Here is a 26,903-nt window from a genome sequence, read left to right as displayed (position 1 = left end):
CACATGAATAACCTGTATCAAGTTGTTTGCCTTCTCAATGAGGGTGGGTAGGAAGGGAGAGAGGGAGAAAATTTGGAACCCAAAGTTTAAAAAACAAATATTTAAAAAAAATTTTTTTTCACATGCAACTGGTAAATAAGATATGCAGGAAATGGGATATAGAAATCTATCCTGACCTATAGAAAAATTGAAGGGAAAGGCTATAAGAGAAAAGTGGGAGAGATAGAGGGGAGGGCAGATTAGGGGAAGGAGTATTCAGGATGTGTGCCATCTTGGGGTGGGGTGAGGGATGAGATGGGGAGAAAATTTGGAACTCAAAATCTTGTGGAAGTGAATAGTGAAAACTAAAAATAAATATATTAATAAATAAGATTTAAAAAAAGGAAATGTATTGGTTGCCATCTGAGAGGAAAGGATAGGGGAGGTACTTTTGAGCAAATGGCTATATCTCAAACTAGGCAAGACCTGGGAACCACTCAGCCCTTCAGCCTCAGCTGGAAGGTCATGGTTCACATTCATGGTATTCTTCCTTCTTTGGAAGATTTTTCCTCCCTAGCTAAGTGTTCCTGAAGAGTGGAAGGAACAAGGGTGAGCGATTTGAGAACCACTAAGGAGCTCCCATCCTTCTTAGTACTTGTCTATTTTCATGAGAATAAGGCTGCTATGGAAGGAAAAGGCCCTTATGTCCCTGTGCCTACAATGGAGGCCGAATTTCAACATCTTGTCTGAAAGAATACTATGTAAACATATCCCTCAAAAGCATGTGTAATATTTGGGAGTAGGGACTCTATTTAACTTTTGTCTTTGTTTTTTAAGAACTTCAATAAAGCACTACATCAATAGATCATCATGACATGGAAAAAACTCTGACTTCTTGAAGGCTATACCTGCAAACACAAGATCTGGAAGGTTCTACTACACAGCAAAGATAATGAGCACAGTCCCAGCAAGAGAATATGCCAAGTTTCCCCAATCAAGCTTGGTTCCTTACCAGTAATTTGGAGACCTGGGGATGAACTCTTTGGCCTTGGCAACCCATGAAACAACAACAACAAAAAATCAGAATATCTCTTAGTCTTGTACAGTCCCCTTCCATTTCTTCAATGTTTTAAAATAAAGAAAGCATCAAAGTTAAAAAAAAGAAAAAAAAAGAAAATGGCACATGATGTCTCATACAGCATTATTATGCATGTATTCCAGAGACAAAATATTCCTTCATCATTTTTTTTAGAAATTCAATATATTGTATCTTTAGTACTTCATCCAGAGCAACATTCATAAGTGTTATCATTCTTCTAATTATCTTAAATCTTCTCATGTGCTGCTAGGTGGCACAGTGGATAGAGCATTGGCCTTGGATTCAGGAGGACCTGAGTTCAAATCCAGCCTCAGACGCATAACACTTCCTAGCTGTGTGACCCTGGGCAAGTCACTTAACCCCAAATGCCTCACCAAAAAAAAAACAAAAACAAAAAGCAACAACAAAAAAAACTTCTCATGTGCCCATCTAATCTCAAAAGTATTATGAACCCATTAAAATTAATGATGATGATGATGATGGTTACACTACTTATATAGAGCCTTAAAGATTGTTTTGATCTTTTGGAGCAGTTTGCAGAATGTAGAAATGAAAGCAATTAAAAAGTGGACCTCATTACTATACATTTCCACACTCAAACTCAGTATACTTTTGAAATACAACAAACACAGGAAAGAATATGATTATGATCAACATGTACAGTTTTATTGTTTTTATTAATTCCCAAAAACATTCCAAAAGAATGGCTATTTTTTAAAGCCTTTGAATGCCATAAAAATCAGTTTATCAATTTTTGGAGTAAATGCTTCAAAGAGTATTAAAAATGCTATCCTGATTACAAATGATAAAATGCTCAGGTCACAAAGGTGTCTATTTGACCATAGAATATACACCAGTAGTTATTTTCCTTACTTTTACTGATAATAACCTGCTATATGTTGTATGTTATGAGAGTGAGTCAAATTGTATGTCGTATTTAATTTAAGAGCATCTGCTTGGCTATATCAAACAACAACAGATGTTGCTAAATCAAATAACTATCAATCTTAGACTCATATAACGTCATGTTTGGGTATTCAGATTCAAAATATAGCATCAAAGGATGATGACTATGTATCACATAAATTGCAATTCTAGCATTCAGTAAAATTTATAAACAAAAATGTAACTACCTGGAAACCACAATTAAACAAAATTTGGGAGTCCAATTTTTAGAAACTTCTCTAAATGGAAATAAAACAACAATGAACAAAAATCTAATAATGGAATCATAGCATTTCTGAATTTGAACAGAAGCAGAAAGGGATTAAAGACATGACAGCATTGAAGAAAACACTTTTAATTAATTATTATAAGGAAATATTCTTGCTCTGGAGAAATGTCTCATATATAAGGATACAACATCAGATATAATACACCTTAGTTTCTATAAGGTGACATTATCCTGTATCGAATTATCTTATTTCAAATTTTTTGGATTTTCTTCACTTCATGACATTTCCAGATTATTGGCCATAGAATGTCTTATGATTTTTATAAAAATATTAAAAATTCATATCAAATTATATTTAATTTTTGTTCATGGTCATCATAATATGATCTAAAACTTATTACATCTTCTGTACAACACAATAAGAATCAATGTTCAAAATGACTGGTCTGACGTATTGCAAAAATAATCAACCCAAAAAAAACATTTATTAAGAATCTGTTATGGGTAAGCCATCATGCTACATCCTGGAGATACAAAGAAAAATAGCCCCTGCCATTAAGAAGATTGTAATAAAACATATTCATTAGTCTTTATTTCAGCAGAAAATTATTATAATACATTTTGGGAAGCATTAACTTTTTTAAACAAAAAGAGCTAATATAAAATATTTCTTTTCTGGCTGAACTGAAGTAAGCTAAAGAATTTAACTGAAAATGTTCAACTGGGAAAATGAAAACTATGTTTTGAATCTAGAGAAACAGTATAAAATACTGTATTGTTAGGCTCTGGAGTTATTTATCCAAAATGGCTGACAATGAAATTTCCTATTTTTCTTAATTTACATAATTCAACACACACACACACTTTTTTTTGTATTTCCATGTCATGATTTTTCATATTAGCAGAAATTACTATTTTTGATTATATCTATAAATTTGAAATGTTCATGTAATTTAAATGTATAGTTTATCAAACCAATTTATTAGAGAAATAGCCTAATTAGAAAAGTCCTAGCTCTTTCTAATAAATGTATAGGAAACATTTACAGTTAAAATATTGAAGGACGATTTTCATCAGTTACCAACCCATTTTAAATCAAAATGCTTCTTCTAAGAGGGAGTGAAAGATAATAAAGACATTCTCACAAAAATCTAGTCATATACCCCCCAACAAATAATTAATTCAAGAATTAGACTATGATCTTCATGGTTATTATATCCTGAAAATATTAATTTGAGGTTTTTAAAATTTGGAATCACTTTATTATTGGCAGTATGATGCTTTCTTTAGTAATCAAAAATTTTAAAAAAAGCTTCCAAATTTAGAACCTATAGTTTTTGGAAGGAGAGTTCATGCTGCTGATTTGGAATAAGGAGTACACTGAACTCAACATACCATTTTTGACACATTATTGCTCAATCAATGGTAACACAATTTACTTTCATAATTCTATTGCTGAGAAATGAAGATTTTTTTTAAAAGCTTCTACTTTTATGCAGAGTTTTATCACCGTTTTCTAGTAAAATAAGCCCTCCCCTTTTCTGTCTCTATAGGACATAATGAAATGTAATCTAAAGCTATACAAAAGGCAAACTCTTCTGTTTCTTGTTCTTCTATGGAAATCTAAATTCTCTTTGGTCATCATGCCCCTTTTCAAAGCATTACAGATTTATGAGCACCCTGACCTCCAGTTTTCAGGTCATGAAATGAGGTTTTAATGGTCAGGGAAATGTGCAGCAAATGTTCAGATTATTCAACAATGTTCCAAATTTCTTTTATACTATTTAAAAATGCAGTCCTCTATGTAACATTTTAATAATAAAAATTAAATTATGTAGGACCTATATATTTAGACAGACCACATATTTTAAAATTATGTCCTGTTTTTTAGCGCTTAATGCTCATAGGACATTGCTCACATCTTTTTATTTTTAAAGAAACACAACTAAAAGTTTGAAGAGCATAGCATTTTCTTTTAGAAAAATGCTTAATCTATTTTTCACTTAAGCCCGGGTTAATAACATCTATTTAAATTGATACATACCACCGATCAATATTTAGTCAGTATTTATTCTTAGCTAACTATATTTTATTGGCAATAACTCTCCATAAAGTTTGAATTCATTTTTAATAGCTGTAATGAACTTATTTTCATTTTAATCCATGTTTATGCAAGATATGAATTATGAAATTCAAATACTCATATGAAAAGGAATTGACATTCAAGTAGGTTCTGATTTTCATTATTCACTTTGATTTCTCAAAAGTATTCATAGTCTAAAAATGTATGTTTTTAAAAATACAACACTTATTGAGTCAAAATATTAGAATAAAACAGTAATACTAAACAAGCAAAATAATAGATTATCTTAGACATCTACAAGTGGTTTCTACCTTTCATTTTGAAGACGCTTGAATTTTACTATATATTTTCACTTACTTTTTGTTTCTCACACTCTCCAAATTCTCATGGGACATAATTATATGTCTTAAATTACTTTACCTTGATGCAATCTGATTATACGGAGGAATGATTAATTTGCTTACCTGAAATCAAGAAAAGAAAAACAAAGAATATTGTTAGTTTCCACATGAAAAACCTCAGAGATCTGCCCTGAACAATGAAAATTACAGAAGATAAGGACCCATAACTCCACTCCAACTCTACTCTATTTCATTCCAATTTGAATTTTCATTTTAAACTCTGTAGAAAGGTTTACTCGACAAATTTGAAAATTTTTTTTTGGCCTGAATAATCAATATTCTCATTACTTTCTAAATGCAGTGATTCTATCTCTACATTTAAAAAAAACCCTTTCTTTTCATTGTTTCAATTCAACAAATGCATATTAAGTACCTTCTACATACAGAACACTGTTTTGGGCGCTGAAATAAGATAAAGTTGAGATAAAGCAGTATCTCAACACCTCATGGACCTTACAGTCTAGTAAGCTCAAAAGACACATTCTCAGCTACCTATAAAGCAGGGGTGGTTGGAGGTTGAACTACATGGTAGGCACATGAGAGAGGTACAAAATGAAATATGTTATGAGATGCTGCCTTGGAGGTAGTTAGTGACAAAAGGGATGAGGAAAGAGTTTCAATTTGGATTTTGAAAAGTGTCTAGGCTGTCCCCAGAAAGAGGAGAGAGCGAGAATAATACAGAATAGGGAACAGTGTAGGGAAAGTTATCAAAGTGGGCTGAATCATAGAGTTTACAGAGTTGAATAATGAGATAGTATTAATATAAACGAGAAGAGTAGTAGTACCAAATTTAAAGTATTTACCCCACTTTTTTTGCTGCTTAAACAGTATATGATCAATCAAATCAGTAATACCAGTAAAGAATACTACAAATATAGTTATCATACATAGTTTCAAACCTTCTTCTGGTAGTCTGAAATGCAAGGGAGGAAATGCAAGCCCCAATAATTTACAAAGGTAGGGTACAAACAGGGGAAAAGAAGGAAGAAAGAAAGGAAGAGAAAGAAAGAAAGAAAGAAAGAAGAGAGGGAGAGAGGAAGAGAGGGAAGGAGGAGCTCCTGACTGACAGAAAACATTGAAGACCATAATCAAAAATTCAACTACAAAGGGACTCTAAGTCAACAACTGCAGACACTACTATAACTTCATACTTATCTATTGTGTACAAAGCACCTTCTCATATATGATTTTAATTTGTTCATATTTTTGTACCCAATGATGATAATGGTAGAGAACATTCTAGAAAGAGCTGGTTAATTCACATATAACCACATGACTCAAGATTCCCAGAGAAGTAGTATGTGAAACTCTTTTGTCACTTCTTAAGTCACCAGTAAAAATGACCATTTTTCCCTAAAGATTTTAAATTTTTCAATTTAGCATAATTAAGAACAAATCAAAAAAAAATCTTGAAAATGGAGTTTATTTCAAATCAAATCTTTAAAATTTTTCTTTGACATGACATTAAAAAAAACCCTCAACAACTAAAAATGGGACTTGAAAGATAAATTTAGAACCAACTTCAAAAATGTGTGAAAAATATTCCAGCTTTTTAATAGACCTGTGATTTCCACAGTGCACAGAACTCCCAGGAAAGAAACTTAACTATATAGCCAATGAAGATAGTTAATAGTTCTGAATTTACAAGTCCTAGGAATTTGCCTAGGGCACTGAATGAATAGCTGCCCAGAGTCACACATGTATGCATCAGAGACAAAGACAGGTCTTCAATTTGGGTCTTCTTCACTTGGGTGCCAAATTGCCTTTCACTTGCCAGTGGTATATTAGTAACCAATAAATCTTATAATGCACTTTATGCAATTTTCTTTGTGGAAGGTGGTAATTTTCTAAGGAATATAGTATTGAATTGTGCTGGTGTGGAGTGAGCAGAGAATTATTGATTTAGGCAAGACACAGCTTCTCTGGAGGATATTTCTTCCACATGTAAAATAGTAGCTTTGTTTCATATTTTCCCCCTAGGTAGTTCAAAAAAAAATTGAGAAAGGAACAATAGAAAGAATAATTATTAAAAAGTTATAGCTCTTTCAGAAAGGTTCCTATCAGAGTATTGAACTTTAGTATAATTATTTCTACTACTGCCCTAATAGCATTTCTTATGAATTACTCCCGTCTCTTCTTCAGCCTGTTTTGCTTATTGTTTTTCCCCCTCTTTTCTTCACTATGTGCGCCTGATAATCTAAGCAGAGATCCCAGATGGTTGTGGGTGATTTTTTTTGTTTTGTTTATTATTTATAGACTGTCCTAGATTCGTTTGAGACCGTGCATCATAAGTGGTTATTAACATAATTATAGGAAGATTGACAGTTCATGAGATTAGAATGTAAGAAAAAGAGATGTTCCAAAATTATAAGTTAAACATTATATTTCTTTGAAAATGCTACTCTACATATACAAAGTGTTTTAATCTCAGAATTGTTTTCATTTCTACAACTGTATTTATTTGTGTCCTCAAATGATCTTAACATTTGTTGGGTTGTGGTCCAAATTTAGCAGTCCTTTAGAAATAGATGTTTCATAATTTCTAAAGTTTTTATTGCATAATAACTTAACCAGTATCTCATGATTTGTGAGTCTTGAGTCTAAAACATATAGTTACTAACAAACTATTGCCACTATAGTCCACCATTTATAGGGAAGAAAACCATTACTGAAGTCTCAAAATTCAATTATAATGGCTTAAACCTAGCTGAACCTGAATGATTTTAAGGTCTTCAAATGTCTCAACATCCTGCACCCCTAATTGACATTATAGGTCTCCCACAGAAAGCTACACCAGGCTCATGGTTTCTGTACTCATTTGAAACCATGGCTCATAAACCCCTTCTATGTGTTTACATTTAATAGTAAGCCAGGAAACAAAATTAGTTCAAAGTAATGATATTTAATAAAATGCTGCAAAAATAAAGTTGGAGGTCTTTTCCATTTTGCACTAAATGATAAAGTGTATTAATTCAGCATATATTGTCTGCATGTGTCCAATAACTAGTCTTTGAAAACATTTTTATAAGGAGATTTTAGACTTTGTGGTCTTCAGGTTCTACACAATTCCAAAAGCTGTCCTTTAAGTTCTTCTAGCAACTTCACCCCTTTTTTTCAATTTGGGTGTGTGCCAATGGTATTTCACTTTCACGATTGATTACAAATTTCCTATGATTCTTTTCTTGGAAAATGTATTCTTCCCTAGAAAGGCTCCTTACTGTGTTCTGTTGATTCCCAGTTGAGTAAAGATCCAGACTCAGCATCATACACTGAGGCCTATCAATATCTTTAGTTGTTCTTGGTCCTTAAAAGTGCTTTCCTCCCTCCTCCTTCCAAGTTCAATCATAACAATTTTCTTTGGATACTTCTATCTGATTAAGAAAACTTTTATTCTATATACTATAGTCTTATCAATAGTAAAAAGACTAGTCATCAGTTTCCTGGTATACTCTAGGGATTTTATCTCACCACAGATTTTAGAACAGTCTATTTTTCAGGTAACTGACAGAAAATAGGCTGAATTTTGTCCTCATACATTTTAGTAAGTACTACATGTTTCCTCAAAGTATCTTTAGCCACTCACACGATGCTCTAAAGATCCTTATTGCCAAAGTCATATGATACTACTTTAAATACTGGCTTTTTGTGTAGCCCTACATGTTGTGTATGAGTGGCCTAAGTAAAAACCATCTATACTGCTCAGATTATCTTTCATACTCAAAATGGAAACAGTAATATTAAATATTAGCACCTAAGCATGCAACTATGCAACGGTTATCTTAAAAAGCAACTGATTTGTAAAGAATACATCAGAAATTAGTTGTCTAATTATTGTCTGGAAATAAAAGAAAAATGTCATTTTTTTTTCCTCCAGTGGATCACTGTTGTACTTGAGCAACCAAATTGTAGATACTAAATAAACCCTTACAGTGTAAGCATGGATGTGTTGTGACCTGTATCTTTGGAGAAGACCCATATCAGTGGAATCACATTTCAATTCAGTTTTTACATTTATATATCTGAGGTCTGTAAAGTGCTTTTATATAAATTATCTTATTTAACCCTTATAACCATCTTGTGAGATAGGGCAAGAGTTATCTCCATTTTATTGATAGGGAACCTGAGGCTCGGTGATGTTGTAACCACAGCCTATATAAAATTTCATTCTGTCATCTATTGCTAAACACTTTACTTAACAGCCTCATAGATTAACACTTCTATTCTGCTCAGAAACCTTTCTGTACAATGTATTTTCCCCAACCCTATGACCCTCACTGCTGCAGATACTATGCTTTTCTATGAAGTTAGATATTTAATCAATGTGAAATAAGCAATTTACTGAAACAAAAAATTCCAGTGCAAGAAATGATTCACAGCAGAAGTTTTGTAATGTTAAAAAAACACTCCTTCAAAAAATACCTAAGCATACATTCAATAATGAATGATTGCTTTTTCCTCTCTGAAGTAGCAAATTGCGGCTCACCATAATACCACCAAAACAAATGCTACACCTAGCAATTCTTTCTTGTTTTACTTGCTACTGTTTTATTTTTATGTATCAGCATATGCTACTAAATTCTGACCTTCAGATCTTGGAAAACTTCAAGAATAAGGGTAGAGAGTCACTGTTACATGTCTGAGTCATTTTCACACAATGTACATAGTTGTCAAATTTATTTACATCACTTGGGCTGGTCAAATTTGTTTATATCACATAGATCTCTGAATTTTACTCTCTGGTGATGTTGATTTTTACAAGCTGAAGTGAACTAAACTAAGCAGAACAAAATAATAACTTATTTTGTGTATAACTACACAGAAATGCTTAACTCAAATCTGTGCCTTCAAACACTGCTTTGGTTTTAAGATACTCAATGGATCTGTGATCTCACTGGTGAATGTGTCCATCTGACCAACAATCCAGATTTTAATATAATACCTGCCTACCTATCTTTTATGACTCTTGTATGTCTTCCTATAAGTTTATTACAGGGGTCCATTCAATATTCTTGGGGCTTTTCTTAATTTTCCTCAAAACTGTGAGTATAGTAATGGGGCATGGAGTTATTTCTTGCTTGAATTGCAATATCAAAACATCTTTTTCCCTCACATTTATAATGTTTGAGGAAAGAAGCATACAGATCAGTAACAAATTTTCCATTTTTAGCATCAGTAACTTGTTTAAGTTATTAAAACTGAAAGTATGTACCATTTTCCTCATTTTACTTTTCTTCTAGCTTTGTATTAATTTCAATATTTGCTCTAATAAGTCAACATTCTGACTATGAATTCCACAATAACATCATGTATTTTCTGTTAAAATATAAACTATTTATTTTTTGTGTTATTACTCAATGATTGCCTTGTCAAGTACTTTCTTATTTTTTTCTCAAGGAATGCATTTTGACCTATAGACATGGGTTACTGTGTATTTTATAATTGTTTTGTCTGTCCAATTTCTTTTTCTTGATATATATGTAATGGAGTCAAACAAGTGAGCTAATCTTTAGGACTGTGAGCCATTCCATTTATGGTGGTCCATGTGTATTCCGGCTCAGTGATGAAATTCTTTGTACTTGAAATGGTGGTCTCTTGGCCCTCTATGTGCTTGTATCTGGGAGAGGTAACTGTATCAGTTTTAAATGGAAAGATAAATTCTTATTTTTTCTTTATAATCTATCTTTCTGTCTCTGTGTGTCTCTATATTTCAGTCTCATTTGTCTGTCTAGTCTTTCATTCAAACTCATGGACCTTTCTCTTTCTGGGACTTTCCACAGAGAAGGAAAAGGTATGTCCCTCTCTCCTCTTGGATTCATGCCCGTTTTTACACATGACATCAAACTTTTGTATTACCTAGTAAAACGCAAGCCCGGGCCTTGGGTACCTGGCTGTTTTTTTTTTTTCTGTTTTGTGTTTCTTTATTTGAGCATAGGTGACCAAACAATGATACTGAGATGATCATTTCTAGTCTTTCTTAGAAGCAGCTTTTTGAGAGTAAGAAGTTCCCTTAGTCAGAACCAACTGTCATACTGAACGATGCTCATTTGTGCTTCTTAGAGGAAAAAAAAATGTCCACTAATATAAAGGTGAATGAAAACAACTCCTGATTTGCTTTATCAGAAGATAAGCTAATTTAAGGGGTTTATTTTGACCATGAGAAGTGAAGGTGAATTGCCTATTTAACAGTCTTCATGTTTTAGTGCTTTAAATATCATTCTCCAACAACAATATGACAGTAGTTATAAAATATTACTTATTTCTATCCTTGTCCATTCACATTTTTGAGATTTACTTTTAGTACATCACATGTTCTGAGGTGACTATTCTCACTCTCTACTATGAAAAATCAGATTCCCACATGAAGGCTAGATGGCTATGTGCCCTCAGGACTCTAGGGATAGTTCTGGGAGGCTAGGAGATTATATTTCTAGTGCTATAACTCACTAATTTCCCCAGTATGTTTCCCACTGTGATTATTATCTACATCAACTCAGACCGAAAAAGCATTTAGAAAGGATTTATAATAGGAACAATTAGAAATATGTCTCCAAAATTCTGTGAGGCACCCTTCTACCAGTAGATACCATGTCCAGGGTAAAGTAAGTTCATGATTAGAGGACACATTTGGCAAAAGGGGTAATTCAAGCTTCTAGAAGTATTTTTGCTTCAGCAAAAATATGTTCTCAACAGTTAAGGTGAAGCTTTTCTGCTGGGCTTTTTATAGTGCCTTGGATCTTTAATCTGTTTGCTTTGACTCCCAATAAAGACTCAGCTATCAACTGATGCAGGGATGCAGTGAGGAGGTGGATGGGAATATGGGAAGTCCTCCAGATTTCTGAAATTCATAGTATTTTCCTCTAGTTGAAGGGTTGGGTGGAACAGACAGAAACTGAAGTTTAAAGCTTAGTTCTTCTCAACTAGTTGATTTCTTCTTAGAGTTAAGCTTTCATGTTCTCTCTTCTCCAGTGCTCAAATCACACAGGTTTTAAACTAACTCCCTGTTTTATTTTGGCACCCCAAGGAATTACTAGGTTTCCTCAGCCAATCCAAACACACTTCTTGTAGAATGTCACTTCTATTGATTAAAGACTTTTTTTTTACATCTATGACTGATTGGTTGATTCACTGCTCTCACCTGATTAAGGTATCAAGACACAACATTTTTTTCAACTACTTTTAAATGGGGCAGAGTGATCTGATTATCTAAATCAACCCCCACTTTTACATAAGATATGGAAAAAATAAATAACTGTAATAGATCTGATCTGCATTGTACATTGAATACCTTTCTCCTTCCCTAGGAAGAAGTGGTTCTCCCTAAGGTTCTAGCATGGGAAAAGTGTAAAGAGCCAAAGAGTTCAAGAAAAATAACAGCCTTTCTTGAGGCCAAGTTTCCCCCAAGATTGAACCCAGTACAGATGTAGATGCTCCTTTAGAGGAAGAAAGCAAGAACTCCAGATCCCTAGACTCCACTGTGTTTTTACATATATATTACAAAATGTTTCTCAAATACATGTCACTAGTAGTTGTTAATCAGATTTGAGACACATTCAGCATTAACAAAATATATCACTCAAGTACTTATTTTGTTACAGAAAAAAATAACATTTATATTGGAACTACATAGTTACGAAAAGGAAGTTTAAAAATAGAATGGCTAATCTTAAGTTACCACTTATCCTCACTACAATTGTGCCCACTTTTACATTAAAATCATCAGGTGTTAAAGTACATGTTGATTTAAATTGGAGGATCTTATTGAGTTCTTCATAGAATTTTTCAGGCTGTTCATCCTTTGTAACAGATATTGGTGAATAGGCTACAATTGTTTCAATAATATTCTTTTGACAAATGGTTATCATAATCAATACAAAGAAACTGATGCTTCTTGTTGCCTTTGCAAGCTCAATAAAGTCAGTTCTAATAATTCCTTTACTTATGCTCCTATTCCTTTCCAGGAGTCCTTTAATATGAGTCATTTAATTTCTACTTCCCTCTATCTTTGGTTTCATTTATACTAAGAATATTAAGATTGATATGATTCACTTCTTCTATAACATATCCATTAATGGATCATTGGGGTCAAGTATTCACAAAGAGCTTAAGATAATGTACTTAAATTTAGACAGTTGTCTTACAAAAAAAAAAGCACAAAGCACATAGTAGGACCAGAGGATTTAGAAATAGATGGGATCTTCTCTTTCTACTCTCTTATTTAACAGTGGAGGAAACTGAGACCCAGAGAGTTTAAGTGACTTTCTCAAGGTCACATTAGCTATAAAAAAGAGCAAATATGAAATTTAAACCCATGTCCTTTAAGTTTGTCAATTTCTGACTTGTTAGGTGAAATGGGTGTAATATCGTATCTCAAAAATCTGTCTGGATGCACTGAATGCCACCTGAAATTCTACTGTCCTTAAGTTTAAGATTTGTTACAGCTTAAAAAAGCCACTTTGTGCTTACCATTCCTTTACATCTTATTTTGAAACATCCTTGATAGGAGTGTGGCAAGAGAAAGTAAGAGACACTAGAAAGAGCAATGGAAATACTACTATAAGGCCAAAAGGAGCAGAATGTTTAGGCTGGGGCCCCTCAGAGATATACTTTAAATACTTTGAGATTTTGCCCAGAGCTGCTCTTAATTCTTATCTTAAATACCTAACATTAAAAAATGCCTAAACACATAAATGTTTAAATAAAGCTCAAAATCAGTAAGTCATTTTAAACGTTCTTACTACTAACACACTAGATCACTTAGGTATATAGGGAATTTCAGGTATCTTGTTTGTCCTCTATGACCTCTTTATAAGAAATTTCTCATTATATGGTCACACAAATCTGAAGTTACATAACAGCATTCATAAATCAATCTTTCAAAAGATAAAATGCTGGTTATGTAACATTCTTTCATTCCCTTTTATTTATATCCCAAGTACCCCATTTTTATTTCTTAGTTTTAGGGTTTTTTAAGCCCAAATCTGGACTGATATTATCTAATAAAACTGATGAATGGATGGCACATTATGGACACATACTGACATACTGAATTCTGAGCTTGCATTGAACATTCACTTCACTAATCCCACATCCCTCTCCTCATTTCAATCACATACACCATCACTTCCCAACCTAATTTGTACCCAATTTCCTAATACACTAAAAAGTTTATCAAAACATTAATAAAAACTTGCTAGTTGGAGGCACAGCCAAGATGGCAGAAAAAAGAGAGCAACTCCCCTGAGCTCTCCCCTAAACCCTTCTGAACACCTTAAAATAATGCCATAAAATAATTTCTAGAGTGCCAGAACCACAAAAGAATGGAGTGAGATAATTTTACAGCCAAAGACAACTTAAAAGGTTGTCAGGAAAGATCTGTTGCACCAGGGTGGTATTGTTCCAGGGTGGAACACAGTCCAGCAGAGGCTACACTAATGCAGATCCAACACCAGCAAACCAGGAGCAGCCCATGGGAGCCACTGAATCAGCAGCAACAGCAGCTGCTTCTGCAGCTCTCAGCTCGCAGATGGTAAGGTGGTCAAACAACTGATCAGAAGGAGATTACATTTTTGCTGGCACTGGGGGGAAGGCTTTGTTGCTTTGCCAATACACACACCTGGGTCGCAAGCCTGGGCAATAATCCCAGGATGAGTAAGAGCACTAGCGCACCAGAGCTTATGGCTACAGTGGAGCAGAGTTCCAGGGCAGAAAAGAATGCTTGTGATCACTCACAAACAACAGCACAGGCCAGGAGAGTACTAAACACACGCCTCTTCAGATTATACCCTCAGAAGAACTGAAAACTCACAGGTCCCTAGAAGTATCTCTGAAAACAGCTGCACAAAACCCCTTAAGCTTGGAACAGTTGTGGAAGTACTTCCACCCAGGAAGTAAAAGAAATAGATTGGAAAAATGAGCAAATAACAGGAAAAAAATCTGACCTTAGAAAGTTACTATAGGGACAAGTAAGATCACACTCAGAAAATAACAAAGTCAATGCTCCAATGTCCAAGAAAAATATGAATGGTCACAAGCCATGGAAGAGCTCAAAAAAGATTTTGAAAATCAGGTAAGAGAAGTAGAAGGAAAATTGGGGAGAGAAATGAGAGTGATACAAGAAAATCATGAATAAAGAGTCAATACCTTGGTAAAAGAGACACAGAAATAATGCTGAAGAACATAATTCCTTGAAAAACAGAATAGGACAAATGGTAAAAAGAAGTCCAAAAAGCCAATGAGAAGAATGCCTTGAAAAGCAGAGTTGGCCAAATGTAAAAAGAGGCACAAACATTCACTGAAGAAAAAGAAATCCTTAAAAAAAGTAGAAATGGGCAAATGGAAAAGGAGGTATAAAAACTTACTGAAGAAAATCACTCCTTAAAAAAATAGAATTGAGCAAATGGAAGCTAATTACCATGAGAAATCAAGAAACAATAAAACAAAACCAAAAGAATGAAAAAGTAAAAGACAACATGAAATATTTCATTAAAAAAAACTGACCTGGAAAACAGATCCAGGAGAGATGATTTAAAACTTACTGGATTACCTGAAGGCCCTGATCAAAAAAGCAAAAAGCTGAGAAATCATCTTTCGGGAAACTATCAAGGAAAACTGCCCTGATATTCTAGAACCAGAAAGTAAAATAGAAATTGAAAAAATCCACCTATCAACTCCTGAAAAAGATCCCAAAATAACAAGTCCTAGGAATATTATACCAAAATTTCAGAGCTCCCAAGTCAAGGAGAGAGTATTATAAGCATCAAGAAAGAAACAATTCAAGTACCTTGGAGCTACAGTCAGAATAACACAAGATTTAGCAGCTTTTACATTAAAGGCTCAGAGGTTTTCGAATATGACATTCCGAGGGCAAAAGCTCAGATTACAACCAAGAATCACTTACGCAGAAAAATGGAATATAACCCTTCTGGGGGGAAATGGACATTCAATGAGATAGAAGATTTTCAAGCATTCTTGGTGAAAAGACCACAGCTGAATAGAAAATTTGACTTTCAAATATAAGAGAAGCATATTTAACAGGATTTTTTTCCCTCTCCTACTGCTCAAGTAGCTGGCCACCACCATGAATGACACTGTAACAATCAGAACCAGGAAGTTCATGACAAACAGACTTCTGCAGCGTAAACAGATGGTTATACATGTCCTTCATCCTGGAAAAGCCACAGTGCCCGAGACTGAAATTCGATAAAAACTGGCCAAGATGTACAAGAAAACTCCAGACTTCATTTTTGTCTTTGGATTCAGGACCCATTTTGGTGGTGGCAAAACAACAGGCTTTGGCATGATTTATGATTCTCTTGACTACGCAAAGAAAAATGAACCAAAGCACAGACTTGCAAGGCATGGCCTGTATGAGAAGAAAAAGACATCAAGAAAATAGCAAAAGCAACGTGAGACCAGAATGAAGAAAGTCAGGGGTACTGCAAAGGCAAATATTGGTGCTGCCATAAAGAAGGAATAAAAGGCACTATGGATGATGTTTATCCGTGAAGATAATTTTTCATCAGAGCATAAATAAACTATACAAAAACATTTTAAAAAGTTAAACAGGAAAGGGAAATCATAAGGGACTTAATAAGGTTAAATGACTATTTTTTTCCCTAATGAGAAGGCAATATTTGAAACTCCTAAAAACTTTTCTCATCATTAGGGTAATTAGAATGAGTACATATAGACAGAGGTTACCAGTGTGAGTTGAATATGAAGGGATGATATCTAAAATAAGAAAACATTAAGGGGTGAGAAAGAGGAATTCACTGTGAGAAAGAGAAAAGGAGTGGTAGAATGAGGTAAATTATGTCATATAAAATAGTCAAGAAAAAGCTTTTACAATGGAGGGGAAGAAGGGGGAGATGAGAGGGAGCAAGTAAACCTTACTCTCATCAAAATTGGCTCAAAGAGGAAATAACATACACAATTGGTTATAGAAATCTCTCACTCTACAGGAAAGTAGGAGGAGAAGGGGATAGGAGAATGGGGGGGTAGTACAAAGGAGGGCAGATTGGGCAAAAGGGTAGTCAGAAACAAAGCACTTTTGAGAAGAGACAGGATGAAAGGAGATAGAGAACAGAATAAACCAGGGTGGGAGCAGATAAGATGGGGGAAATACATTTAGCAATAACAACTGTGAAAAAAAATTTTGAAGTACATTTCTTTGATAAAGACCTCATTTATCAAATATATAGAGAACTGAATGAAATTTATAAAAAAGGTCCATTCCCCAATTGATAAATGACCAAAAGCTATAAGATTTCAGATGGAGCAATCAAAGTTATCTATAGCCATATGAAAAAATACTCTAAATCACTATTTATAGGAGAAATGCAAATTTAAACAGTTCTGAGGTACTACCTCTCTTCCATTAGATTGGATAATAAGATAGAAAAAGTGACAAATATTGGAAGGGACGTGGAAAAAATGGGACACTAGTGCATTGTTGGCAGAGTTGTGAACTGATCCAACCATTCTGTAGAACAATTTGGAACTATGTCCAAAGGGCTATAAAACCACGTGTACCATTTGACCTAATAACACCACTAATTGGTCTGTATTCCAAAAGAGATAAAAAGAAAAAAGGGAAAAGGACCCATATGTATAAAAATATTTATAGTAGCTATTTCTGGTGGCAAAGAATTAAAAATTGAGGGTATGCCCATCAATTGGGGAATGGCTGAACAAACTGTGCTGTGTGATTGTGCTATAAGAAATGATGAGCAGAATGCCCTCAGAAAAACCTGGGAAAACAATGCAAAATGCACAAGCAAAATGAAATGTACTATGTACAAAGTAACAACAATATTGTGTGATGATTAGCTGTGAATGACTTAGCTATTCTCAGCAATACAATGGTCCAAGACAATGCTGAAAGACTTATAATGAAAAATGCTATCCATCCTCAGAGAAAGAACTGATGGTGTCTGAATACAGATTGAAACACACTTTTTTTCACTGTCTTCATTTTTCTTGAGATTTTTTTAGACTATGTTTTCTTTTACAACATAACTAATATGGAAATGTGGTTTGCATGAGTACACATGTATAACCTATATCAAATTGCTTGCCTTTTCAATGGGGGAGGGATGCAGGAAGGGAGGAAGAGAATATGGAACTGAAAGTTTTAAAAATGAATGTAAAAACTTGTTTTTACATGTAATGGGGTAAAATAAAATACTAAATGTTAAAAAAAAACCTTGCTAGTAACTGGACTCTGGAAAGTAATCCTTCATTTCCCACTTGACCAGGTCAAGGTTCTCATTTGAGTGTCTAATCTCTCAAAAGGCTTAAGAAAAAAAGCTATTCTTACTGGTTTCCATATTTGGAACACACACACACACACACACACACACACACACCCCATTCTACCCTCAGGAAGTCTAACACTGTTTCTAGATTACTAGGCTATGTGCATTAACTGAAGACATCACACCTTCTGCTAGGGAAAAAAAAAATGGCCAGACAGAAATGTGCAAATGCATGTTTATCACTTGAGGTGATTAACTCCATTACAGAAAAAGGTGTGAGAAGAAATGTGTTGGGTAAGGTTATAGATACATCACTGTGTGTTTAACTAGCAACATACACTATAACAATAAAACATGAAAATACAAACAGTGCAAGCAATTTAATCTGTCAGAAGAAAGATGAAAAGGATGGTGTCTGCATGATCCAGAAGGTGTTACAGAGCACATGCGATGAGAAGAAAAAAAAAATTCAATGAAATGTAGCCTTCTGCAATTAATTTCTTAGCAGTGACAAAACAGTATTGCTTTCAAATACTTGTTTTATGTTAAATTGTGAAACCCAGAAGGCATATTTTCAACCTGTCCTCAGAAAATAACATGAAAAATAATGTAATTGTTTTGCACTTATAGTAGATTTTTCAGATCACGGCTGGTAACAAAAGAATAATTCTAGATAAGTAGAAATAGTTTTGTCTCCTCTAATAAACTAACTTTAAATAGAAAATGCATACTGGGATAATGCAAACTTTTTTTTCTAACAAAAATCAATTCAGCTTTCTTCAAATTTACTACTGGATTAAAAATTTTAAATCACAAAAAACTCCCTAGTTCAACAGTCAACAAACTATACTTGTTTTCATACATCCCATGAACAAAGATTTTTAAAAGTATTTTTGAAAACATTATTTATTATATTTAAAGTATTTTAAATATGTTATTTAAAATATATTTAAAAAACATTTTTAGTTCATGGGTCATACAAAAACAGGCCTCAGTGAGTATTTGGTCTGAGAGTTGTAGTTTGTGAACCCCTGATCTAAGCCAAATCAGTAGGATAAATACATGTATTTTTGTTGAAGATATAATTAGTTTTCACCTCATAGTAATTGGTGATGCAAAAAGTATTTTGCCCTCTTTATAGATGGACAGGTCATGAAGGACATCAAAAAAAGGGTGAGGAAGCAAACCTCACTGTGGTCTAGATTGCCTTTTTTAAAGGTCAGCTAAATAAATACTAAAGATGAGGTTGTATCATGAGGGACAGGGGAAGTGCTTTTTTGTTGACATAAACAGTAATTGATAAGGTTTTCCAGCATATTTTTGTAGAATTGCTGATGTATTACACTTAGGATTACTAGTTAGCTTTCATTTCCTTTCAACTTTTGCCTCTGGATAAGCTCAACTATTCCCAAGAAGAAACACTGATCAAGTACATTTGTCATGTGAGCAACTATAATAAGGTAATTCATCATAGTCTGTCAGAGTTTTATTCCAGAAAGACTGCTGCACTTTTATCCTTACTTAAAAATCTGCTGTCACTCCTGCTGAAAATTTTGGTAGACATTTTGGACATGTTTAAAAGCCCTTCCAAACTGATAGTGGCAGAAAATTAAGTTATCAGCTATCAAAGATTTTTTTTCCACTCTCTTCAATGTGTATGACACCATGCACTCTCCTAGCTGGTTTAATCTGACCTGTTCACAGAGCATAATCCCTTATTCTCTTCCTACCTCCCCCTCCTATGCCACTTATTAGTAGCCAATGACCAATGTAATTCATTATGACAAATCAAATCTTCCTCAAGACTCTAATTGAGCAATTTTGTTTTCCTTTGCAAGGAATAAATACAAAATCTCCCATCTTCTGAAATCCATTCACTAAAGCTTTACTTAAGACATAGAATTTACAAAAAGAAAAGATAGGATTGAACCTTCATAAAAACAACAAAAAGCAAACTCTAGTTCGATGTAGTGATTTATATCTTAACGCTATTTCTTATTTATTTTTATCAGTTCAAATATGCATGTGAAATTTATTTATAATATTGATTATCAACTCAACAAACATTTAATATGTGTTTATTATATACAAAGCATCATACTATGCTTCCTTTGGATAGGCAATCTTCCAATGTCCCAAAAATCTATTTTTCTTCTATCTACTAGTATTCTGAAACAGTACAGAAGCAGCATAATATAATGGAAAAAGCTAACAAATATCAAAGTTAGATCTTAAAGTGAGGTCTTCTGACTCTAAGATCATTGCTATACGATACTGGGCAATTCCCTTAAAATCTTTGTTTTCAGTTTCCTCAGTTACCAAATGGAAATAATAATGAATCATAAAAATAATATTGTCATTAGTAACTATTCCATAAGGTTGTTGTGTAGAAAGTGCTTCATAATTTTTGCAGAGAAAAATGTTAACTATTACCTTCTAATTATTTATATTTTATTGGATTAAAATATACAATATCCATATTTTTCATTAACAATTATAATACAACAGCATAGTCAACTATAAAAATAGAAATGTGTGGAAATGAAAATTCAATAAGGCATATTAATTTCACTTACCCATCACAATGTATTACTCATTTTTATAATACTCATGATTGAACTTATTAATTGGGCAGCAAAGCATCCACAGGAGATAATAAAAATGTTGTTGTTAAACACTGTCATTAAACATTCTCAATGAACTAGATGTGGTGCTTATAATATGGAACATTTATTGTTCTGGTAGTTTTAATTCTGTGACATTTCTGCCACCTGCACATATTTTCCCAAGATAAATACATAGCAAAATCTGGAAAAATCCACAAAACTGGTGTTTTGATAATTCTCTCTCACCCCAAAATATTTATGGGAATTCCTGCTGTGTTCACAGCATTCTTATCTTTAAAGACAGATTGGTAAGCTTCTTTGAGAAGTATTAGTGTTCACAACACCACAGGGTAGGAAGCTAGAGGTGAAAATTATTTACTCATCACAGGGCAGCCATTTACATAGAATCAAACGCATCTCAACATGCTTACCTTGTTCTGTCTTACCTTCTCTTTCCCAGTGAAGGAAGAAAGTAGATGTGCTTTCAACAGTGATCATTTGCTACTTTCCACCCTCCATTCTTTACATTCTTTATTTAGGACCCCACATTCCCTTGTTAAATCCTAATTCTTTTAGTTGATTTAAATAAAGGTTTGGATGCAGGTAAGCTTGAATTGGATTGATTATTTGTATGCCTACACATCTTTCTGTCTATTGATTAAACATTTATGCAATATCTTTAACTGATTTAGTACTTCAAGTACACTATGACTTTCCCAGAAAGTATAGGCTCTCATAACATGAGAATCAACAAATAACATAAATATACTGGAAAAAATGTTTTGTCTACTCTTAAAAGTGTTAATGTGAAAAAATTTGGAAAGAAATCTGTTAATATTCCTGACACCTTTTTCTTTCTTAGTGGAAAGGAGCCAAAATATTTTAACTCTGATATCAGAGTATCCACTATGATGCATCAGGAAGAATAGATGACAGTACTGAAAACAAAGGGGAAGAGAAGCTGGTTGGTTGGTTGTTGCCTTTCTTTCTTGAAGATGACCAAAATGACATCATTTGATAGAGTCAAGTTTCAGTGTGGCTGACCAGACCAATACGAGCTTGGAATGATTTACCACAGGTCAGGCACAAATAGTCCATCTTGCTTTTCTTTTGAGCCATTTCAATTCTGCTTTGTTCATAGAGCATAGCACCTTTGCTAATGTGGGCACACCATGCTGAGTGGTCCTGTGCCAGTGCCTCCCACGTTACACAATCAATTCCAAAGTTCTTAAGAGAGACCTTGAGAATGTCTTTGTATCACTTCTGATCACCATGTGAATTCTCCATAAAATAGTATTTTTGGCAAGCATCCGCTTTGCATTCAAACAACATGGTCAGCCTATCAGAATTGCACTCTCTGAAGTAGAGTTTGAAAGTTTGGTATTAGTTTGAGAAAGGACCTTAGTGTCTGATGTCTTATCCTGCCAGGTAATGTTCCGAATCTTCCCAAGACAATTCAAATGGAAGCAATTCAATTTCCATGGCATGGGGCTGATATGCTGTCCAGGTTTCACAGTCATACAACAATGAGGTCAGCACAATGGCTCCATAGACCTTCAGTTTGGTAGTCTGTCTAATACCTTTTCTCTCCCACACTTTCTTTCAGAGCCTCCCAAACAATGAGCTAGCTCTGGCAATGCCTGAGTCAACCTCATTATCAATGTGTGCACTCCTGGAAGTATACTACCAAGGTAAGTAAACTTATCCACAGCACTCAAAACTTCATTTGCTATAACTGATGGTTACATGTATGGATAGTGTGGTGGTGACTGATGGAGCATTTGTGCTTTCTTGGTGTTAATTGTTAGGCCAAAATTAGCACAAGCAGTAGAGAATCAATCCACACTTTGATGCATCTCAGCTTCAGAGGCTTCATTGGGTGCACAATCATCTGCAAACAGAAAATCATGTACCAACATTCCCTCCACTTTGGTCTTGGCTTGTAACCTTTTCAAACTGAAGAATTTACCATCAGTGCAGTAGATGACCTTGATGCCCTGTTCATCCTCATTGAAAACATTTGACAACATGGCTGAAAACATCATGCTAAAAAGCATGGGAGCAAAGACACAGCATTGTTTCACTCTACCGGTGACTGGGAATGCCTGAGAGCATTACACATTATCATGAAGAAAAGCTAGACTAAACTAAATATACGTGAAAAAGTCCATGGTAGCATAGTGACATTTTTGAGGCCATCCAGGGAAGAATCACTTTGCCAAACATCTGAGAGAAGGGAAGATACCAAATTATTAGGGGAAAAATCATGACATTTATTACTATTGAAAAATATAACTGATAAGAAATCAATATCCAATGGATCATATGCTACTTTTTCTTTTCTATAAATGATTTTGAATGTAATTTCCACAGTTATTGTGGACATATTTGATAAAAATAGAAGAGAATAGGCAGGATCTTACTAATGAGATCCTAAAGCAGTCCACAACTTCCCAGTTACACAATTGACCCAAAAGTATAAAGAATGCAAAATCTTTTTATGTGTGTTGTTTGTTTCCCATGAAAAATTGCTTTGATATGGAAGAACAAAATGTATTCTTAAAAGCTTTTCTTCAACATCTAATCTGCCATGCAGATATTAAAATCTTTCAAGATTCATTGATAGATTCAATAAGAGAGATAACTTAATTCCAATCAAATCTCTGATAATTGATATAAATTATGACTTCAAATAGGAAGCTATATGCTTACTAACGGTTTTTGCAGTTGTTGTGGAAGCTATCCAAAATGGAGATTTATTGACTGACTGCCTGACTGCCTGGAGTCTTAATGAGAGAATGATTTCTTATAGAAAGGGAAGTCTTTCATATGCAGATTGATGGATTTGTGCTGTTTGCCTGAGCCCCAGATTACCAAACAGCTTCCTAAATGAGATTAATAATCACTCCAAATAGTTGAATGCTAGATTTCAGGATGACCAAGTAGATGAAGTATTACTTTGATTCAGCCTGATATGTAGTTACATGAATAGCCCAAAGAATTAATCTATCAGTATCTTGGACAGACACTTCAGATGAATAATGACTTGAGCCAATGAATAATTAAATAAACAAACAAACAAATGAATGAATGAATGAATAAGTAAACAAGCAAGCAAACAGGTAGATAGATAAATAGATAGATAGACAGATAGATAGATAGATAGATAGATAGATAGATAGATAGATACATAGATACATAGATAGATACATAGATAGGTAAATAAATGAATAACAGGAAAGCCAAAAGCCTTTGGGAAACTGAATAATCCTTTCAATAATCTCAAGGTTCTCTCAGAAACAACCATCTCATAATAAATCATGAAATGTCATAGCCTCCAAAGATTCAGAACTGCAGATGATCCAAACAGCAATGGAGAAATTTGTGGTAGGTTTTAATAGGGATCAGCATATTGTTAATGATAAATTACATGTATACATTGGAAAAAAATATCTAAGAGATGTATGAGTAGAATAGGAGATGAGTAGGGCACATACCTAAAATGAGGGACACCTGTCATTCAGTCACTAAACCTATGTTAAGAACTTATACTAACCACTATACATTAGATGGGCAGCTCAAAATACCTGTTAAGAAGCTTAAAAAGAAGGCACCTCAGCATATTTGGTTTATTCTCTGTGGAGGATTTATGGGGCAAAAAGAAATCCAATGGATGCAATAAATCAGTCTTATAAGAAACTACTGGAAGTCTATATTATACCAATATAGAAACAGCCCATTAGGAAAAAAAACTTGTATACACATAATATTATATATGCAAATATATAATATGTTATATAAATTATATATTACGTCTATGTACATATACACATATATATGACAATATAAAACATAAAGGACAGATTGTAGGGAAAAGATGCTAGTGCAGAGAAAATGGAAAATTATGAAACTTAGGCAAGAAACAATAAAGTCTTAAGTTAGGGCAACTAAAATTGGAGAAGAATGGTATACATAGGTTCAAGAGCTATTGTAGAAATACAAATTAATGGGATTTGGCAACTTGTTGAATATGAGGTGAAAGAGCCTAAAATTTTGAGCCTGGGAGATTAAGAGGATAAAGTTTGGAAGGAGAATTATCCAATTCTATAAGGCCACACTTTGAATATCAATATACCCTAAGTTATCTCAGAATAAGAGTAAAAGCCTAATGTTCTGAATCATTGGAATGTTCATTATTTTGTTGTTAATGACCAACAGCACAATTCATCATATTCACTGTCTATAAAAAGCAGGATTGCTGAAATCTATATAGAAGTTGACCAAAGAACTTCATTCACCTGCTTTAGAAATATGCTAATTTTTAAACAAATAGCAATGTCGATTTTCTAACCCATGCGGATTGATTCATACTGTCAAGGGAGTTTAGGACAAAAAGAACACATTTGAGAATGCCAAATTTTAGAGTGGAGACAATTTGTGTCTCAAAACAGTAAATCTACCATGGGAGCTATAAGAATAGCTCAACCAGTAGGAGACTCTTAAATACTTGACCTCTTTGCCACAGACCAATAAATCAGGGTACCGGAGAAACAAATGCTGTCAAGTTTGTGAAACACACTAAAGAGCAGTATTCAGAATATAAGTAGAAAACAATCAATTTTAGATTTCCAGCGAGAATGCTCCATAATAGATATACAATATTCTTTCTAGCTTTTTGCCATTGTTAGTTTTAATTATTCTTGACATCCTGTCCATCTAATTGCCTCCTCAGAGGAATATAATATGTTTCTTTTCTTCCGGGAAGAAGTCAAGAACATACAAAGATGAGAAATGTAATTAAAACATGACTCTAGGAAACATACATAACTATTAAAATACAGTTCTCAAATTCAGATATGACCAACATTGTTATGTAAGTCACTCTGGTGTAGAACACAAATTAATAAATATAATTTTAAAATTGTTTTAGCAGAGGAAAAAATCTTTCTATAAGATAAAGCTTACTTGTATAGTTTTAAAGATAAAATATAACCATTTCTTCAAGTTAAAATGAATAGATATTAAATAGCTTTTTTCTTTTTTTCAATTTTTGGGAAAACAAATGACAAAAAATAAATGAAATAACCTCTGAATAAGTATTTTATAAATAATCAATTTGTGGAAAATCAAATCTCATTATTCTAAGACATAGGGACATTAACATACTCTGAATTAATTTGGAATTATTTTTTAAAAATCTTCCATTAAGTAAGGCATACACTTTTTTGAAAGTATCTCCATTAAGATATTTTTCTTTATAAAGAAACTGATTTGAACTAATTAACATGTTTCAGGGTCAGTATGTTTTATTTTTTTTAAATTTTATTTTGTTTTCCCTAGCTATCAAAAGCAGATTCCCAAGAAGTTAATCAAAGCCTACAGGCTAATGCAATCTGGACATTAATGTAATAAGGAAAGACAAACCAACCATATTATATATAACCATACCATAAAAAATCTCAGGGCTTGTTTATGTTGATTGTATTGACAACCACATCCAGTCAATTTTTAAAATAATCAGAGTAACAGTGATAATATTTGGATTTTTTCTAAAGTGGGTAAAATAAAATGAAAATTAACAAAGTCAATAACAATGATAGACAGTAAAACATAAAGCTGTACTCAAACAACTACAAATATCCTGATGGGGAAGAAATAGGGAGGTACATAGTCTCTAATGAGTTAGTAGTTTAAAAAAATAAGCGTAAAAGGGAATTAAATAAAACTAAAGGATTTTAGAAAAGGAAGGTACCTTAGAGATCAATTAGTCCAACCCACATATTTTATAGTTAAGAACTCTGAAGTTTAATAAGTTGTGACTTACGAAAGGTTTGTCTATAATGGACCTGCTACTAAAAGTCAACTGTTCTAATGTCAGATCAAGTCCATTTACACTATGCTTAACAAATAGTGCCATGAATGGTAATGAATAAAATCAAAGGAAACATAAAATCCATATTAAGCTGGTTATTTAAACACACACATGCATGCAAAAAATGATAAAGAATGGTTTAAGAACTATTCTGAACAGCATCAAAGAAGGGACAGAAATATTGCTTGTGGGAAAATGCTAATATATGCCTAAGAAATGATGGAATTACTCAAGACTTTTCCTTTTGTCTTTTCTATTAAGTCAAATAGAACAAATAATTATTAAGCACCTACTATGTGATGGACATTGTGCTAAGCACTTGACAAATCTCTTCTGTGATTGTCAAAACAACTCTGTGTGTTAGGTGCTATTATTATCCTCATTTTACAGTTGGGCAAACTGAGTAACTCAGAGGTAAAGTAACCTGTCCAAA

At 33.5% G+C, this 26,903-nt stretch overlaps 1 protein-coding gene and 1 pseudogene across 2 annotated transcripts in view; one reads left to right on the top strand and one right to left on the bottom strand.

Annotated features, from left to right (window-relative positions):
- CADM2 (cell adhesion molecule 2) overlaps positions 1-26,903 on the bottom strand; it is a 1,332,213-nt gene that overhangs the window by 642,463 nt on the left and 662,847 nt on the right. The window lies entirely within an intron of this gene.
- LOC110197108 (small ribosomal subunit protein eS24 pseudogene) lies at positions 15,810-16,212 on the top strand (annotated as a pseudogene).

Source organism: Phascolarctos cinereus, unplaced genomic scaffold, assembly GCF_003287225.1.
Source record: "Phascolarctos cinereus isolate Bilbo 61053 unplaced genomic scaffold, phaCin_HiC Scaffold_7;HRSCAF=346, whole genome shotgun sequence".
NCBI lineage: Eukaryota > Metazoa > Chordata > Mammalia > Diprotodontia > Phascolarctidae > Phascolarctos > Phascolarctos cinereus.
This window is presented reverse-complemented; position numbering and strand designations above follow the sequence as displayed.